This window comes from Rhinatrema bivittatum, chromosome 3, assembly GCF_901001135.1.
Source record: "Rhinatrema bivittatum chromosome 3, aRhiBiv1.1, whole genome shotgun sequence".
Lineage (NCBI taxonomy): Eukaryota > Metazoa > Chordata > Amphibia > Gymnophiona > Rhinatrematidae > Rhinatrema > Rhinatrema bivittatum.
The window spans coordinates 103,545,889-103,559,918 of record NC_042617.1 but is presented as its reverse complement, the minus strand read 5'-3'; the positions used below and the strand labels follow the sequence as shown (position 1 = coordinate 103,559,918).

The 14,030-nt window shown below is 46.4% G+C and overlaps 1 protein-coding gene across 1 annotated transcript in view; it reads right to left on the bottom strand.

The window, feature by feature from the left end:
- LOC115086984 (serine palmitoyltransferase 3-like) overlaps positions 1-14,030 on the bottom strand; it is a 254,044-nt gene that overhangs the window by 41,800 nt on the left and 198,214 nt on the right. The window lies entirely within an intron of this gene.

Sequence of the window (14,030 nt, the reverse complement as noted above, 5' to 3'; positions counted from 1 at the left end):
CATTTAAGAAGTGGGGCTGGCCCTAGAGCTGACACCCGTGTAATGGACTTTTCATTAAACTTGGATTTTCCAGAAGACACTCATCACAGTAAAAGTTGTGGGGTATTAAGTTTATCAGCGAGACCTAGTCCCTTTAGTCTATACTACCAGGTTGTGACAACACAGTTATAGTGCGTTGTCACTTGTGGCTATATTTGTGTGTCTAGAAAATGTCATGACTGATGGATTAATACGTATTAATCTATGTTTATGAACAATAAGTAGTTGTCAAGTTATATGTAATGAAGTGTTACAATGTCACATCATCTTTAACTTATGTCTTGAATATCTGGTCATTTTAACTTTGCAACACATTTTCATGCCCATTTATTGTATAGATTCGTTATCACAGCGCGTAAGGTTGCCATGTGAAAATGAGTCACCTTCAAATGGCGACTGACACATTTGAGATCCAGGATAGAACGAAAGGAACCCTCCTTCTTGGGCACAATAAAATAGATGGAATATCATCCCATACTTTGAGAGCAGGGCCCACTGAACTGCCATCTCCTGCAGAGGAGCCAGTCAAGGAGTACCAAGGTCTGGCGAACCTCTGGACAAAGCTGTAACCAAACCATCATTCTTGAGCATCTAAACAGCGCTGACACAGGTTAGAAGCCTTGTCAGGCTGAGAAGCCCGGATAGGCTACACAGAGAGAAAGGTACTTAGGCTTTTTGTTCACCGGTGCCATAGCGCCAGTGAATGTGCGTCAAAACGGCTCGTGTTCAAAAATTTATGCGCACAAAAATTAGGCACCCCAAAAATAAGCGCTGCTCAATCCACATGCACAATTTGTGTGCGAAGACTTGCCCGTATCACTAGTTTAAAAAGTTGTGCACCCAAAACTGAGCACACCACACACAAACACACACAGACGTCCTATAGAGGGCAGAAAACACGCACAGAAGCACATCAAAAACGCCGCCACGGCCTACCATGCGGTACACAAGCAAGAAACCTAACTGCGGGGTCTAGCCCACCGGGAGCCACTCAACCTGCCAGGCTGCCCAGTTTCCCCTAACCCCAATAGGAGCGGGAACGATGTCAGAACAGCATGCCGAGCATGGAGACCGGAGGAAGTCCTAAAATCCCTCTGTTTCAGAAGGTAAATCTTCTTCCGTGCTTTTTTTTTTTTTTTTTAAACTTACCAGAGTACAGCACTGACCGGCTGAGAACAGAGATGGTCTCTGGTTGTGGGGGGGGGGGAAGAGGGTACCTGCCATCACCGCTGCACTCTGCCTCCTGCACAATCAGCTAAGCCCACACCGGGAAACCCAGCTACCAGACCAAGGCACACATCTGAGGGACCACAGAAATCACCTCAGGAATTCTCCTGGGGAGGGACCACTTGGTACCACCACAAGACAGCGGGAGTGGAGTGAGAGAGAGACAGAGAGACACTCTGAGGAGGCCTTCACAGTATTCAACTATTTATATCACTGTAGGAGGGCAAGCTAATAGCTCGAGGTGAGGTAGTGGTAATAGTTTAGGGTTTAGGGACCAGTTTTACATGCAGAATGAGACGTACGAACAGAACAGTGCACCTTGGTGAAGATTTGACACCATTTGGAGTGAGGAAAATCTTATAAAGTTGAGATTTCAATTATGTTCTCTCACCCTAGCTTGATAGTACCTTGTTATAGAGGCCATCAAGCTAGGGTAAGAGAACATTGCAGAAATCTCAACTTTGTGAGACTTTCTTCACTCCAAATGACATCAAATTTTCATAGAGTTGTACTATGCTGTTTGTACATCTCACTCTGCATCGTGAGATCAGCATAGAGCATGTGCTAGCTGCACATGTATTGGATACCGCACGCCGGCACGGGCCTCCTCTTTTTCCACCACCGGCATTAAGATTGACCACACACTTGCATAGATATCTTAGCAAGAAAGAGGTTCTGAGAGCCCATACTTCCTGGCTGTTACGCTTGGGCTCCGGTCAGGAGGCGTGAACACCACCCAGCAGGGTGGCTCCAGGTGGAGAGAGACAGGAAGCTTAGAAACAGTGTCTGGTTCCAGGCTGGGTCAGGGCAGGCAGCAATAAGCAGTGTCTAGTTCAGGCTGGGTCAGGGCAGGCGGCAAGGAGCAGAGTCTAAGTTCAGGCTGGGTCAGGGCAGGCGGCAATAAGCAGTGTCTGGGTCCAGGCTGGGTCAGGGCACAGTAAGCAGGGCAAGGCAGGTCAGAAGGCCCGTAGGCCACACACACACAGAAGGCCCGTAGGCCACACACCATAAGCGGGGCAAGGCAGGTCAGAAGGCCCGTAGGCCACACACACACAGAAGGCCCGTAGGCCACACACCATAAGCGGGGCAAGGCAGGTCAGAAGGCCCGTAGGCCACACACACACAGAAGGCCCGTAGGCCACACACCATAAGCGGGGCAAGGCAGGTCAGAAGGCCCGTAGGCCACACACATACAGAAGGCCCGTAGGCCACACACCATAAGCGGGGCAAGGCAGGTCAGAAGGCCCGTAGGCCACACACACACAGACAGAAGGCCCGTAGGCCACACACCATAAGCAGAGCAGGGCAGGTCAGAAGGCCCGTAGGCCACACACACACAGAAGGCCCGTAGGCCACACACCATAAGTAGAGCAGGCAGGTCAGAAGGCCCGTAGGCCACACATACACAGAAGGCCCGTAGGCCACACACCGTAAGCAGAGCAGGCAGGTCAGAAGGCCCGTAGGCCAGGTGAGAACAGCGAGGAAGGAGGCCCGAAGGCCGCGCAAGGCAAGGCAAGGAAAGGCCCGAAGGCCGCGCAGAGCAAGGCAAGGAAAGGCCCGAAGGCCGCGCAAGGCTAGAGCAGGGAGCCCAGGTGAGCTCGATGCCGAAGCACCGAGGCAACTGTCAGGCAGGGTTATAAGGGCACACCCAGAACATAGAGTGGACAGAGGAGATGGACTGGACCTGTCCGGAAAGCCAGCACTAGAGGGACCCCTGGTGGTGAGGCGGTTGCACTGCAGCCAAAACTGTAACACTGGCGTAAAGCCAGAAAGCTTTTCCTTCTTTCTCATGTAACTGTTATAGAAACATAGAAACATAGAAACATAGAAATGACGGCAGAAGAAGACCAAATGGCCCATCCAGTCTGCCCAGCAAGCTTCACACATTTTTTCTCTCATACTTATCTGTTTCTCTTAGCTCTTGGTTCTATTTCCCTTCCACCCCCAGTTTTAATGTAGAGAGCAGTGATGGAGCTGCATCCAAGTGAAATATCTAGCTTGATTAGTTAGGGGTAGTAGCCGCCGCAATAAGCAAGCTACACCCATGCTTATTTGTTTTACCCAGCCTATGTTATACAGCCCTTAATGGTTGTTTTTCTTCTCCCCTGCCGTTGAAGCAGGGAGCTATGCTGGATACGCGTGAAGTATCAGTCTTCTCCCATGCCGTTGAAGCAGAGAGCCATGCTGGATGTGCATCGAAAGTGAAGTATCAGGCACATTTGGTTTGGGGTAGTAACCGCCGTAACAAGCCAGCTACTCCCCTCTTTGTGAGTGCGAACCTTTTTTTCACATTTCCTCTTGCTGTTGAAGCTTAGAGCGATGTTGGAGTCACAGTAAGCATGTGTATGTTTATTTAATAAGGGTATTGACTCCAGGCAGTAGCCCTCATTCTGGCGAGTCACCCACTCTTCATTGGCGGCCTCTTGACTTTATGGATCCACAGTGTTTATCCCACGCCCCTTTGAAGTCCTTCACAGTTCTGGTCTTCACCACATCCTCAGGAAGGGCATTCCAGGCATCCACCACCCTCTCCGTGAAGAAATACTTCCTGACATTGGTTCTGAATCTTCCTCCCTGGAGCTTCAAATCATGACCCCTGGTTGCCAAGACTGGATAAATCCTAACTACCTGACCCAAAACAATTCACATTCATGTTCTTAAAGTAACATTTCATAATATAATTCAAATCTTGTTCATATATGAAAAAAACTAAAAGTATTGGTCTCTCAGGTATCTTGAGAGATGAGGATTCAAGAAAGTAGTCATGTTCACAAAATCCGTTGGTGATTGCAATACTTCTTGCTTCCCCAAGCATTGTTTGAAAGGGGAGAAAAAAACACCTTATTGAAGGAATATTTTCAGAGGGAATATGTAAAACTAGGTATTTTCTTAAGGTCTTCTGAGGCAATTCACCAATAACCTTAGGAAAATCAATGAAACACAAATTTAAATGTCTTAGTGGAATTTTCATAAATTCAGTTCTCCTTGTTCGAAATCCTCATCTTTGAATAATCATAATATTTACTGACTGAATATCTTAAACAGCTTTCTCAAGAAACTGAATCCACCCAGACTGTTCCTGAAATAATCTCTGGTGATCTTGAGTAAAGGAATCCAATCTTCCAGAAATAGTATTAACTTTGGTAGAACACTCCAAGAAGGAAATAGCTAAATCAGCCACTATTCCCACAAAGAATCAAGTATTATTACAACCAAGTTGGTTAGTGTGAGAGGGTTCCGGGTGACACTTAACTCACCCATAGATTGGGAAAAAAAAAAAAGAGTCCAATAACATCTCAGCATTACTGGAATACCTTACACCTGAGGGATTTAAAGATTGACTCACTCGGTCCATTGCCTCCCTGCCAGGGTATTCACATATCGATGATAAATCCAGAACCTCAGGTGCTGAACCTCTGGCAGCTCCTTCTAACACAGCTTCTCTAATGACCTCATCAGTCTGCACCTCAGCTCACATGTAGTAATCCAGCTCTGCTCAGCTGGTGGCAATGTACAATCCAACAGGCTGAGAGATGCCTCCTCCTGAGACGAATGCGGTGCTCCTCCGCCGGCACAGACAATGGGACTCAAATTCCTTACCTCTGAAGTGGGAGCCACAAATTCAGGGATGGGTACACAGACCAGCAGGGAGTGGAGCCCCAGAAGGAAAGACTCTCACCTTACCTTTCCTTTTAGATGGCATCTCCTTGAAGAATAAGGTAAAGAAGAAACTTGTGGAGTTGTAGTGAGCCTTGTCTATCTCATGCTGCCACCTTGACTTCTCCCCTTGATGTAAACCTCACAGACCATTCATCTTTCTTACCCTAATTTGACCAAAAGTTGAGAATCCTCTGTGCCTATATATATATATATTTTATTCCAGTGTCCTTTCTGTGAAGAAATGCTTCCATGTTGTTCTTATAGTCTCCCCTGACACACATACACGTGCGCACACACCCATCTCCATCCCCGTCTCATGGACCATTGCTTGGTTCAGTCATCCTTGCCCCTAAAGGACTGTGGGTAGATGTGTTTCCACATTTAAAACCTAGCCAGTCTAAGAAGCAAGAGTCACATCTATCAGGAGGCAGATATTACTCACCGATAGGCCATTAAGTTGGTCCTGGAAAACAACCCAAATAAAATATATAGCATTATACAGCACTACACGAGAATGTAGGTAATTGGGAAGAAGCTTGTAATTATGTAATTACAAATCAAATGACCTTCAGCTGCTGAAATAAGCTGTTAATTATTTTTCTGGCCTTGAGCACAGGAGACCCCAGTGTGCTGCTATGAATGATGCAGGAGCCCAGCAGTATAATACGCCCTCTTCTCTTACTCGACACACATCTGATCATTAGATTATTCTCATGGTTACGAAAGAATCTCCCCTCGTGTGTCTCCATCCAACAGTTTAAGAATCACACAAGAAAACTGCTTTCCTTAAATGCTTTCAGATCGTTGGCATTTCAGGAATACCTAAACAATCCCAGATGCAGCGCACTGTTCCTGGCTTCCTTTCAGTGCAGGGACTGACATGCTTGGTGATTAATCACCTGTGTTTGATAATAAATATACTCTGCTGCGGCTTATTGTGCCAGAACGGTTCCTGTAGTAATCTAGGAGTCTATATATAGGTTTTCATGTGGAGTGGATTTACTTTTTTGTTATATACAAATTGAGATAGTGGGAAAGGATCCTGAAGTAACTGTGCATGTGTGCACACACACATGGTCATTGCCACTGTGGATTTTATATAGCATAAGGATGATCAGAGTATTTGTTTTGCTTTGATATTAGTACATTTTTAACATTTTCTCTATGGGGGTGTTCTTCCTTCTGTGCAACTGTCAAGATGAAGATAAAGAAAAGTGAACATGGAGCAGAAGTGAAACTCCTAGAAGCAGCAGAGCTGGAAGCATTCGTGGTCTCTGCCTCAACCCTCATGTTCATCCACCCTTCCTTCCCCCTTTTCACCCCCTCTCTCTCGCTTTCTCTTTGCTCTGATTCTCATCTGCTGTTTATCTCATATTCTCAAGCTTTTACAATAATATGTATACTGTATATAGAAAGAGAGAGGGGCGTGTGTGTGTGTGGCCTGGTATGCTGGTGCCCGCCCCAGCCCCTCTGAGTTGACATTCCAAGCGAGTGTCCACCTTGCCCACTTGTCCCTATAGCCCTGTGTGTGTGTATCTAACACAGTAACATTGTAGAGGTTGGCAGAGAAGGACTAATTGGCCCATCTAATCTACCCAGTTGTCTATCTCAATTTCTACTATTTTGGGGTAGATGAGGATGTAAATTCCTGTACTTAAATCAACATCTGTTCCCCTACATGTCTTTTGCCTGACCTCTAACCTGAGATCAACATAGAATATGTGATAGCCTCATGAGATTTGAGTAGCACAGGGATGGCACGCAAGGAAGAGCAGCACAATGGGCTCTCCCACTTGCTCCCGATGGTTTGTGTGTGACTGTGGTGTGTGTGTGACCCCAGACAGATATGGATCCCTTTAACAATTTTTTCCAACATTCCATTTGTTGGAAAGCAAACAAATTTTAGTTTTTAAACTCTTCATTTACCAGCTTTTATGCAGTACATAAGAATAGTTGTAGCAGAGTCGTAATACAGACAAACCCAATCCACCTTTCCCCAAGTCCCTAAGAGCACAGACAAAGAATTCAAGAGAGGAGAATCATCTCACAAAAAAAAAAAGAAAAAAAAAAGGACATCATCCCACTAAAAAAGTAACATGGGTTTTTTTGTTAGACACTTAAACAGTTTATCGTCTTTTTGTTAGGAATTGTGGACCCTTGGCCTGAGGTGGATTGTTGCTACCTGAAGGGTTGGGCCCCACAGGTCCCCACCATCAGAAGGTGAGGCTGGCCGGGAACGGAGGCGAGCTGGAACTTCACCTGTGCCGACCCTCGTTCCCCGCAGGTTGAACCCTTGGGTACCGGGGCAGGCAGGACTTAAGAGCGCCCCTGTGTGGCTGGTCCCGGAGAGGGTAGGCGAGTGAGTGCAGAGAGTGTCTGAGACAGGAGCACTCTCGGAGAGAGGAAGAGGAGGAGAAAGAGTCTCAGGAAGTGTAAGGCCACTGCAGCTCTGAAGGGAGTAGAGCAGGACCATGTGGGAGTGGCCTCGAGGAGAGGAGGTGCAGATGTGAAGACACGAACTGTAATACACTGGATAAGGGCTAGAGCGGGAACCCGCTGTAGCTGGAACCTGGAGGGTAACCTGGGACATGGCAAGCCGGTGACAAGGTATTCTGTAGTAGCAGAGTGGAAGGCTGCCCCGAGGAGTGGGGCTCCGAGGCCCAGTCTGAATGTGTACTGCGCTGAGCCAACTCCTGGAGAGAGAAGGCACTGTAGCAAGTCCTCAAGGAGAAGTACCGTGGGGATTCCCAGAAGCAGCGGGTACTGCCGTTGGAACTCACAAGTAGACTGGTGCTGAGCCTGGCCCCGAGGAGTGGGAAGCGCTGGGAGAAAGTCCAGGTTAGGTTGCGCTGAGCCAGGGCCTGCAAAGTGGGAAGCGCTGAGAGAGAGTCCAGGTAAGGTTGCGCTGAGCCTGGCCCTGAGGAGCGGGAACCGCTGAGAAAGAGTCCAGTAGCTTGTGTGAGCCAGGGCCCGTGGAGCGGGAAGTGCAGAGAGAGAGAGAGAGAGAGAGAGAGAGAGAGTGTGTCTGGGTAAGGTTGCGCTGAGCCTGGCCCCGAGGAGCGGAAAGCACTGAGAAGAAGTCCAGTTAGGTTGCACTGAGCCAGGATCCACGGAGTGAGAGGCGCTGAGAGAGGAACCCGGAAGGAGAAGCACAGAGGTCTGTCGGCAGGAACAATCTGTCCGCGAAGAAGATATGGCACCAATCAGGAACCATGGAACTCGTTGCCAAGTCAGTTAGTGGAGGCTCCAGGTGAGACTTAAATATCCCGGGTCAATGATGTCATCAGGCGGGGACGAATCTGGAGTCCCCAGCATGGTCCCTTTAAAAGCAGAGCAGGTAGCGTGCGCGCGCGCCTAGAGAGACCCAGGATCGGACATTTCTTAGGGGGATCCACCGGTGCAGAGAGTCTTTCTAGTTTTGACCTCCTAAAAATTACTCTGACATCGCTATGCCATCAGCACTTCAGGGGTCTCCCCCATGCCAGTTCTCAGTAAATTCTTTTTTTTTTTTTTTTTTTTTTTTTTTTTTTGAGACGGCCGACTGCCATGCGACTTAATTGATCCATGTTGTTTAATCACTGCCTTCGGTATGTATGGTTCTTTTTTGCCTCTGGCTCTAGTTTCAAACGGTGTTTGTTTTTACAATGCTTCGTTACAATTCACTGTGGGGTAGATTTTCAAAGGGTTATGCGTGTAACCCCCAAAAACCTACCCCAAACCCCCCCTGCACGCGCCGAGCCTATCTTGCATAGGCTGCTGGCGCGCGCAAAGTCCCGGGGCTTTCCTGGGGGGGGGGGGGGCGTGCCGCGGCCGGCGCGTCATCGGGAACGTTCCGGGAGCGGGGCCGCGGGTGTGGTTCCGGCCCGGGGGCGTGGCCGTGGCCTCCTGACCAGTCCCTGGACCGGAACATGGCGCGCCGGCAGCTGGCCTGGCGCGCGCAAGTTACGCCTGCCTCGGGCAGGCGTAACTTTTTGATTAAAAAGGTAGGGGGGGTTTAGATAGGGCCGAGAGAGGTGGGTTAGGTAGGGGAAGGGAGGGGCAGGTGTGGGGGGGTGGAGGGGGGTGGAGGGAATGGAGGCAGGCTGCGCGGCTCGGCGCGCGTAGGCTGCTGATTTTGGGCAGCCTTGCGCACGCCAACCCCGGATTTTAACAGATATGGGCTGCTACGCGCATATCTATTGAAATCCGGAGTAAATTTTGTTTGCGCCTGGTGCGTGAACAAAAGTACGTGCGCGCGTAGTTTTATAAAATCTGCCCCATTTTGTATTTCTCATTCAGAAACTCCTCCACAAGGCCCATGTTTTGAACTTCCTGTTTCATCTAACATTTCCTGTGCGTGGTATGTTCTGGTTGTCAAGAGTCCCCGTTCATGATCCTCTTCGCTGCTTTTGACCTCCGCTCCTGTTTCTTATTATTAATTTTTCTGTTTTTTCAATAGTGTACGGATTTCACTGAGTTGCAACCCGCTGGGACACAATATAACTAGGTACCTCTGCCACGCCTTGCTCCTTTGCTTTTTCCGTTTGTCTATTTGGGCCTGTTTGTTCACTCTATTTGTTATTATTATTTTTATTTATTTTTTCCTTGCTCTCCTGCTGCTTTCTCCATTCCTTCCCCCCTTCCCCCTTTTCCATCCCCCCTTTTCTCCTCCCTTTCCCCACCTCTCCCCTTCCCCCTTTTTTGATATTTTCCTGTTCTTGAGCTTCATTCCTGGCCTCTGTGCCTTGCATTCCGGGTCATTTGTTTCACATTTTAGTTGTGTTCCTCTTTAGTTTATATTTGATGCTGCCTTTAACAATTTATATGTTAAACATATACGTCTTTATAAATGCTTTTCTTTATTTACCTGTAAGATTTTTTGCATTTTCTTTGTATGTCAGGTCTGTTTGGTTTTAGTTTTAATTATTTTTTAAATTACCCCCTTAGTTGCGTGCCCTTTCACATTATGTGTTATGCTACTTGAAACACTTTATATGTTAAATTTATATATGTCGGTATATAAACCCATTCTTCCTTCTGTTCATTTATATTGTGTGTCCCATTCAGGCAATTAATCTTGCAGTTTGGTGTTTCGTTCGTTTTTTTTTTTTGTTTGTCATGGATCCTTGCTAACTCCTCTCTCCAATTATTTTATTATCTGTTGACAGCTGAGTATTTGGGCTTCTGTCCTTCCCGATGCAGCCCATGTAGCAAAACACGATCTGTGTCAGGGGACCCAAACTTTTCCTGTACTCTGAGTAGAAGCTGGAAATGCATGAATAAAAAGTTGGAAATGCTTGGAAAGTTCCTTCACTGACTGATTTATTCAAATACCCTTATAAGGATCCTAGAACCTTTAGTGCTATACCATTTCTATTTGGTTTGTCACCATCTAGTATACCGCTCATCTCCTCCACTCTACTATTCGCTGCAACATAATAAAATATCCGTATGGTATGGGATGCTAATAGAAAGCATGAATAACTACTACCTTCATAGACTCTTGTACAGTGCAGATTTTGGAGAGGAAATTCTGCAGATTTTGGCTGAGGTGGTTCACCGGGTGTTTACATTTATTAATACAGTAATGACCTCGGTAAATATGAGACAGAATTTAAATTTCTTCACAGAATTTCTCTCTCTAGAGTTTGGGGGGTCAAGATGAATCTTTGGGAATCAGATTTATGTGAAAAATATCATTTGCCAGGAACAGTATATCACATGCTTACCAGTTGTCATAGTGAGCTCCTTTTGGAAGAAAATACTCAGTTGTTTGGATAAAAGCATTGAATCGCTGTGTAACGTGGTCTAATAAACTGATCTATTTTGGGATTCTGAACAAGGATCAAAGACTTCTTTCCATCCTTTAGGATTTGTTATCAATGCCTTGGCATTGGCTAAAAAAACAATCCTGTCTTGGAAAGGAGATGACCTCCCTAATTTCTTGAGCTGGAAGATATTAATGAAAAACTGCAGTAGTGGAAAAAATGAAATTGAGAAAGAAAATACCAAAAAGACAAACATAAATGATCTCTCTCTCGCTATATATGTCCAATATTAGGAAAAAATCGTAACTCTCTGACAGACACAATACTTGATGCTGTGTGGACCTTCTATGTGTAAGGTATAATCTTGTGTTGTGTAAGAGGTGACAAATTGCTGTGTGTGAATGGGTGGTTAATGTGAATGGCTGCACGACTGAATGATTGATGTTTGTGGGGATAAAAAGGGGGAAAGGTTTCAGATTGTTTTGATTGAATAACATGACACAGGATATGTAATAATCTGTATTTTGTTTTGAAGGTATGTATTGTAATGTTCCAATTGAAACATCTTAAAAAAAACCCCCAAATTATTTAAAAAAAAAAGTCATACTAAAATGATAGTGAATGTGTTTTTTTGATGGTTGAATATTAGAAGTTTTCATCACAGTTGTCTGTGGATTTGAGCCCCCCTTCCTCATCCACAGCACAGGACACACAAACAGCAGCTAGCACTTATTTTTACAGATGAAAGCAACTAAACTGGGGCTGGTTCTCCTATCTACTAGCAGCCCGGTGCTCAATCCCCCATTTTTTCTTTTGTTTCTGGAACACCTGGAGCTTAGCAAAAGCAAAATCTTACAACATTAAGCTCTCCCATGTTTTTTTAAAGCCTTTCCATGTGAAACCCAGAGTATAGATTTGTGAAACCACAGAAGCAATAAACAAAATTTGCAGATCTACTGTGGTGCAAGGTCGCTCTCTCCTGGTAGGCAAGTTTTATGCAATCATTTTTTGACATGACTTTTGTTGCTTTCATTTTGTCAAAAACAATTTGAATGCCTCTATGCTATAGGAGGATCAATGCATCAAGGTGAATCTGTAATAATGTACAGTATTACTCAGGTGTGAGGGGGAAGCACATCTTCACTGTATCTGCTGCAGAAATCTGCTTTCCTGAATTTTCTTCGCTGCACCATTTGTTAAAATGTCAAAGATTTTATCTGCTCTTTCTGTAATTCCACAGCAAGTTTTTCACATAGTTCCAAGTGCCTTGCTTGCTGCAGCCCTGAAATAATCAGCTTTTACCACTCTGCTTATGAAAGCGTCTTCTGGAGTGCAACATGGGAACTCTGACTGAAATCCTATTTATGACACACTCAACCTGGATTGTGAGCATCTTTGCTCCTTTTAACTTCCTGGAAACGTGTACCTTTCTCCCTTACACCGTATCTGCAACTCATTTGTTTAAGTGGATGCAGTTCACAAGTATTGTACTGTGAAGGAGTCCTGGATAACAGCAAAAGGCTACAGGTGGTTCTATTCCCTGAAACAGAGAAGGAGGGGGGAGGGGCAGGGGAGGAGCCAAACCAAAAGGAAATTGATAATTAAGGAAAAGTAGGACAACTCCAGGGAGAAGCAGTAGCTCAGTGGAGCAGATGTATACATAGTTTGAAGAGTGTCCCTCAAGTCAAGATGGAGTCCCGTGAAGCGGGTGGGACAGGAAGCCACACTGCTGGAAATTCAGGTGGTGCCAAAAAATCTGGAAGCTATATTGAAATAGCAGGGCTAGGCTGTCAGAGCCAGGGGAGAAGTGCAAGTAGGAAGCACGTACAGGAAGAACCCAGGCCAAATGTTTTGATCCTGTTATAAGACCCAGAGGGCTTCACTATTTCAGATCAGAAAGAAATTACTGTGGCTGAAAGGAATATATCTATACTTTTTAAATACTGGAAAAGTCTGATCTTGTGTGGAACAAAGCCTGAGGGGACACAGAATAGCCAGCATACAGTACTGAGTTTAAAGTACTCATTAATGTAAAAAGAACTAGGCAGCACCTCATGAAATTGTCAAGCAGCAAGTTTACAACACCTGAGAGAAAATACTTCTTTACATAAATCATAGTTCCATCTGTGGAACTTATTTATTTATTTAACATTTTTCTATACCGAACTTCATGACAAGCTTCATATCAGGCCGGTTTACATCAAACTTAGGGGTTAACTTAACAAAAAACCATATAACAGGAAGGCCGAAGCGCAGATACAAATAACAGGGAGAATGAACTTGGGGGCTAGGGTAGCCAGGAAATAAAGGACAGAAGAAACTGGAGAAAGAAAAACGTATGACTATACAGTGGCTGTGTCGGTCATTTAGACTATTGGGCTAAATGAAAGAACTTCTTGTCACAGAATGCTGGGGGCACAAATGATTTAACCAGGTTCAACAAGGGACTGGGCAAAAATATATGTCAGACAGATCAATCACAGTTTATTTAACATAACAGACAGGGATGTCACCCCAGTTTCAATACAGTCCAAAAACCATTATTGCTGCAAACTGGAAGGGTATAGCATGGGATGGACAATGGTACATATACCCTGTTTCAAATAAACTTTTCTATGTACTCAGTGCATCGAACTGTCAGAGACATTACACCATGGACCTTTGTTCTGACTCTGCAGTTTTCACATTTTGCTCTGTATATTTTAAAAAGCCCTCCCCCCTCCTCTTTCCCACTAAGTATTAGAATGCAATGAGGGGAGCGGGACTGTGCAAAAGGGACACAGTGGGGAACCAAGCAGCACATTCAGAGTCACCACTATCTTAAAAACATGGTCTCCACCTCTCTCCTACAATTAAAAAATGTAGAACACATAGGGGCGGATTTTCAGAGCCCTGCTCGCGTAAATCCGCCCAAAACCGGGCGGATTTATGCGAGCAGGGCCCTGCGCGCCGGTAAGCCTATTTTACATAGGCCTACCGGCGCGCGCAGAGCCCCAGGACTCGCGTAAGTCCCGGTGTTTTCGGAGGGGGCGTGTCGGGGGGCGTGTCGGGGGCGGGCCCGAACCGCGCGGCGTTTTCGGGGCGTGTCGGGAGCGTTCCGGGGGCGGGCCCGGGGGCGTGGCCGCGCCCTCCAGACCCGCCCCCAGGTCGCGTCCCGGCGCGCAGGAGGCCCGCTGACGCGCGGGGATTTACGCCTCCCTCTGGGAGGCGTAAATCCCCCGACAAAGGTAAGGGGGAAGTTTAGACAGGGCCGGGGGGGTGGGTTAGGTAGGGGAAGGGAGGGGAAGGTGAGGGGAGGGCAAAGGAAAGTTCCCCCCGAGGCCGCTCCGATTTCGGAGCGGCCTTGGAGGGAACGGG